The sequence below is a fragment of the Nicotiana tabacum genome, chromosome 22 (genome assembly GCF_000715075.1).
Source record: "Nicotiana tabacum cultivar K326 chromosome 22, ASM71507v2, whole genome shotgun sequence".
Classification (NCBI taxonomy): domain Eukaryota; kingdom Viridiplantae; phylum Streptophyta; class Magnoliopsida; order Solanales; family Solanaceae; genus Nicotiana; species Nicotiana tabacum.
The window spans coordinates 44,990,804-44,997,431 of NC_134101.1; positions in this window are offsets into that span (position 1 = coordinate 44,990,804).

The following is a 6,628-nucleotide window of genomic DNA, read 5'->3' on the forward strand; positions in this document are numbered from 1 at the left end:
GATCGCGCGAACAAGTTTGTATGATGTTTTTAGACTTGTGTGCATAGTTGCTTTAGAACCCCGAGGGCTCGGGTGAGTTTCGGATAGGCTACGGAGTGAATTTGACTTAGAACATTTGCTGGTGTCTACAATTTCTGGGATCTGGCCTCTGATCTAGCATTTGCGAGATCAGAGTTCGCATTTGCGAACCTTTCCATTTTTTGTCAGGCTCGCATTTGCGAAGTGTGCCTGGGTTAGCCTAGGTTCGCATTTGCGATCATGAGGTCGCATTTTGCGGAAGGCCAGTATCCGCATTTGCGAACAAAGCTTAGCATTTGCGATGGGAGTTGGGGAGGGAGATTCTTTGCATTTGCGATCAATGGGTCGGATTTGCGGTCAAGTCAGTGTTCGCATTTGCGAACTTTTCATCGCAAATATGATGATTGCAGAGGTGTGAGAGTCTTCGCAGATGCGGTGGATTTCTCGCATTTGCGGGCTTCGCATTTGCGAAGCCTAGGGTCGCAAATGCGACATCTGCAGCTGAACAAAATTTGACTTAGACAGGATTTTCCCATTTTTCACAAACCCTCAATTAGAACTCGGTTTAGAGGCAATTTCAAAGGAGTTATTTACGATTTCAAACTGGGTAAGTGTTCTAATCATAAAGTGATTATATTTCATAAATCCATGTCTATATTAATCATTTATTTCAGATTTAGATGGAAGAAATTGGAATTTTTGTAAAACTTTCCAAAAACAAAAAATTAAGATTTGAAGGTCCATTTGACATCAGAATTTGATAATTTCTGTATGGTTGGACTCATCTCGGAACAAGTGTTCGGATTTCGTAAGTTTTTTCTGAAATTGGAGATGTGGGCCCCACTATTTATTTTTTAGATAAATTTCGGATTTTAATCCGAAAAATTAGTAAATTCATATGGAATTAATTCCTACGATTTGTATTGAGTATATTAAATTGTTTATGACTAGATTTGAGGATTTGGGACACGAATTCACGAGGAAAAGGTTTATTGGAATCTTGAATTTGGTTGCAAAGCGAGGTAAGTGTCATGGTTAACCTTGACTTGAGGGAGTTGGACTTATTTGTCTATTTGTTACGTGATTTAATGTGCGGGTACAACGTATATGTGAGGTTATGAGTACTTATGTGTTGTGGTTGAGTCAAAGCATGCGGGTGGAATCTGTTTATTGTGAATAATTGCATACTTAGAATTGGCAGTCATTGTTCATGCACTGAAGATTTGGAGGCATTACCTCTAAAGTATCTCGTGTGAGGTATTTACTGATCATCGTACCCTTCAGTATCTGTTCAAACAAAAAGATCTTAATTTGAGGAAGAGAAGATGGTTGGAGTTGTTGAAAGACAATGGTATCACCATTTTGTATCACCCCGGAAAGGCTAATGTGGTGGCCCATGCTTTGAGTAGAAAGGCTGTGTATATGGGCAGCCTTGCTTATATTCCGGTTGGTGAGAGACTGTTAGTTGCAGATGTCTAGACTTTAGATAGTCAGTTCGTAGATGTTTCAGAGCCTACCGGGGTTCTAGCTTGCACAGTCGCACGGTCTTCTTTATATGAGCGCATCAAAGAGCGGCAGTATGATGATCCTCATTTACTTCCTTAAGGACACAGTGTAGCACGGTGATGCGAAACAGATTGTTGTGGGGGAAGATGGAGTTCTGCGAATACAGGGTCGTATTTGTGTGCCTAATATGGATGGCCTTCGTGAATTAATTCTGGAAGAGGCCCACAGTTCCAGGTATTTTTTTCATCCAGGTGCCGCCAAAATGTATCAAGATTTGCGGCAACATTATTGGTAGAGGAGAATGAAGAAGGATATAGTTGCATATGTAGATCGGTGTCCGAATTTTCAGCAAGTTAAGTACGAGCATCAGAGACCTTGTGGTTTCCTTCAGAAGTTAGAAATTCCTAAGTGGAAGTGGGAGCGTATCACTATGGATTTTGTTGTTGGGCTTCCACAGACTCAGAGAAAATTCGACCCAGTTTGGGTAATTGTGGACAGGTTAACCAAGTCAGCACATTTCATTCCAGTGGAAGTTACCTATTCTTCAGAGCGGTTAGCTGAAATTTACATTCATTAGATTGTCCTCCTTCACGGTGTCCCCGTGTCTATTATTTCAGATCTAGGTACGCAGTTTACCTCACACTTCTGGAGGGCTGTACAGCGTGAGTTAGGTACGCGGGTTGAGTTGAGTACATCATTTCATCCACAGACAGACGGACAGTCAGAGCGCACTATTAAGATATTGGAAGATATGCTTCACGCTTGTGTTATAGACTTTGGAGGTTCTTGGGATCAGTTCTTGACACTTGCAGAGTTTACCTATAATAATAGCTACCAGTCGAGCATTCAGATGGCTCCATATGAAGCATTATATAGGATGTTGTTCTCTAGTTGGCTCCAGATGTCGTTCTCTAGTTGGCTGTTTTGAACCGGGAGAGGCTCGGTTGTTGGGTATTGATTTGGTAAAGGATGCCTTGGATAAGGTCAAGGTTATTCAGGATCGACTTCACACAGCTCAGTCTAGGCAAAAGAGTTATGCCGACCGTAAAGTTCATAAAATTGCATTCATGGTTAGAGAAAGAGTATTGCTCCGAGTTTCACCCATGAAAGGTGTAATGAGGTTTCAGAAAGAAGGGCAAGTTGAGCCCTAGGTATGTTGGACCATTTGAAATTCTTGAAAGGGTGGGTGAAATTGCCTACAGGCTTGCACTACCACCTAGTTTATCAGCAGTTCATCTGGTGTTCCATGTGTCTATGCTCCGAAAATATCATGGTGATCCGTCCCATGTATTAGATTTCAGCTCAGTCCAATTGGACAAAGATTTGACTTATGAAGAAGAGCCGGTAGCTATTCTAGCCCGGCGGGTTCGTCAGTTGAGATCGAAGAGTTATCCTTTAGTTCGAGTGTAGTGGAGAGGTCAGCCCGTCGAGGTAGCTACTTGGGAGTCTGAGTTTGACATGCGGAGTAGATATCCCACCTTTTCACCAGCCCAAGTACTTTTCTAAGTCCGTTCGAGGACGAACGGTTGTTTTAGAGGTGGAGAATATGATGACCCTATAGGTCATGTTATGTTTTAAAATCTAATTCTATGATTCGAAGCCTTACAAATCTCATTTTACCCTCCTCGATTTACGTGCATAGTTCGGGCGTATTTTCAGAAAGCTTTTATGTTAAAACTATGAAACATATGAAATTTTGCTTTGAAAACCATTTGATTTTGAGCAAACGGACCCAGATTAGCATTTTTACAGTCCCGGTGGATCCGTATCGTGATTTGGGACTTGGGCGTATGCCCAGAATTGAATTCGGAAGTCCCTAGCCCGAGATATCGGACTTTGTTAAAGTTTGAAAGCTAAAGGCTTAATGAATTTGAAATGTTCGACCAATAGTTGACTTTTTAGATATCGGGTTCGTATTTTAGTTCCGGAACCCGGTATAGGTCCAATATCATATTTATGACTTGTCTGCAAAATTTAGTGAGAAACGGAGTTGGTTTGACGTGATTCGGACGTCCGGTTGTGAAAATAGAAGTTTCAAAGTTTTCTTGAAAATTTCATTTGATTTAGTGTTCAATTCGTAGTTCTAGGTGTTATTTTGGCGATTCGATCACGCGAGCAAGTTTGCATGATATTTTTAGACTTATGTGCATTGTTGGTTTAGATCCCCGAGGGCTCGGGTGAGTTTCGGGTAGGCTACGGAGTGAATTGGACTTAGAACTTTTGCTGGTGTCTGCAATTCTGGGAACTGGCCTCTGATCTCGCATTTGCGAGATCAGAGTTTACATTTGCGAACCTTTCCATTTTCTGTCAGGCTCGCATTTGCGAGCCATTTCTTCACATTTGCGATCATGAGGTCGCATTTGCGGAAGTCCAGTGTTTGCATTTGCGAATAAAGCTTCGCATTTGCGATGGGAGTTGGGGAGGGAGATTCTTCACATTTGCGATCAATGGGTCGTATTTGCGGTCAAGTCAGTGTTCGCATTTGCGAACTTTTCATCGAAAATGCGATGATTGCAGAGGTGTGAGAGTCTTCGCAAATGCGATGGATTTCGCGCATTTGCGGGCTTCGCATTTGTGAAGCCCAGGTCGTAAGTGCGACATCTGCAGCTGAACAAAATATGACTTAGTCGGGATTTTTCTCATTTTTTCACAAACCCTCAATTAGAACTTGGTTTAGGGGCAATTTCAAAGGATTCTATCACGATTTTGAATTGGGTAAGTATTCTTTATCATAAAATGATTATATTTCATAAATTCATGTCTATATTCATCATTTATTTCGAACTTAGATGGAAGAAATTGGAATTTTTGTAAAACTTTTCAAAAATAAAAAATTAAAATTTGAAGGTCCATTTGACATCGGAATTTGATAATTTTTATATGGTTGGACTCGTCTCGGAACGGGTGTTCGGATTTCATAAGTTTTTTTGAGATTCGAGATGTGGGCCCTGTTGTTGAATTTTGAGATGAATTTTGGATTTTAATCCGAAAAATTAGTAAATTCATATGGAATTAATTTCTACGATTTGTATTGAGTATATTGAATTGTTTATGACTAGATTTGAGGATTTTGGAAACGAATTCGCGAGGCAAAGGTTTATTGGAATCTTGAATTTGGTTGCAAAGTAAGGTAAGTGTCGTGGTTAACCTTGACTTGAGAGAGTAGGACTTATTTGTCTATTTGCTACGTAATTTAATGTGCGGGTACAACGTATTTGTGAGGTGACGAGTACTTATGCGTTGTGGTTGAGTCAAAGCATACGGGTGAAATATATTTATTGTGAATAATTGCATACTTATATAAGATATTCCTGCTTAAATTATTATTGTTTATTTGATCAATTTTTTATGGGATTATTGTCAGTTGAATTATTGTTGAATATTCTGGAAGGTGAAGTCGATATTCTGGTATTGAATTGAATGATAAGTATATATCCCCGCATTTAAATACTCTTCCAAATTTATATCATTATTTTCATGGTAAGGAAGAGTGTAAAAGCACGAAGGGTGATGCCATGCCATTTTTATTATTAATAATATTGTTGTCATGGTAAGGAAGAGTGTAAAAGCATGAAGGGTGTTGCCGTGCCATTTGTGAGTGTAAAAGCACGAAGGGTGATGCCGTATCATTTTCAGAGAGTGTAAAAGCACGAAGGGTGATGCCGTGCCGAAAGAGAGTTAAAGCACGAAGGGTGATGTCGTGCCAATTATTATTTATTTATCAGCTTATGGGAGGAATGAGAGTAAAAGCACGAAGGGTGGCGCCGTGCCATTTTTATATTATCAGTTGCTCATTTTACTGTTAAGGAATTAATTGGCTGCTAAGTGATAATTTTTCAGCTGAAATTATTAAATCATCCCCCTTTCGCATGTCCCCTCCCAGATTATAAATTGTTATCTATTGTGTTATTGTTGCTTCGTATTTGTATATGCTTGTACAGGTTATTTACGTACGTGTCTTGTTATAGCCTCGTCACTACTTCGTCGAGGTTAGACTTGACAGTTACAGAGTACATGTGGTCGGTTGTACTCATACTACACTCTGCACTTCTTGTGCAGATTTTGGAGTTGGTCCCAGCGGAGTACCATAGACTTGCTCGGATTCAGCTACGCAGAGGAGACTTGAGGTATAACTGCACAGCGTCTGCAGTTCTGAAGTCCCCTTCTATCTTATCTTAGTTGTGTACTATCTTTCAAACAACTTGAATTTTATTCAGACCTTTATTTGTATTATTCTAGTAGCCCGTGCACTTGTGACACCAGATTCGGGGATGTATTTTGATGATTCGGTATTTATGGCCTTCCGCAATTTATTTAAGTAATTGACTTCTATTTAATTAAATTTGCTTAAAAATAGTTAAGATTATTTTAACGTTGGCTTGCCTAACAAGTGAAATGCTAGACGCCATCATGATCCTGAAGGTGGGAATTTCGGGTCGTGACACGATAGCTGCAATCGACTAGCGCCACTGATAGCAGTCGGCTCTGCCGTCTGGAATCCAGCGAGCCTCTGCAACATCTGTAGATAGTCGAGCCTCGTATAATCACTATGAGTGAACGGGTAGTGGACAACCAAAACATCAACATGCAACCCGAATAATACCTCCATGTCCTGTAGCGTGATGGTCGCCTCGTCGATAGGCAAATGAAATGTGTGAGTCTCAGGTCTCCACCGCTCGATCATAGGTGTGATCAGGGGTCAGTAGAACTGCAACCGGCCGACCTCTACAATCGGTAAAAACCAATCTACTGGAGACATGCAACTGTACGGGGATAAAGTGGGTGGTCCCTAATGAACTCCCAAAAATCGTCAATACATGTGGGTTAGAAGGTTTGGGACAACAACTATCCATCCCATATGTGTGAAGACCTATGGCCACCCTGGAGCAAAAGTAGCTCTTGAACAGTAGGTCTAGGATGCACTGACGGACGATCCATGACGATATTTATAAATTGAATCATATTAATTAAAATATTATTCTCTTAATCGTTTAACATCTCGAAATATATTGAGATATATTTTATATTAATATTTAATTGATAATTTTTTATATTATTACTTAATTTTCTATAAAGTATTTATTTATATGTTAGTTTTTTGGAT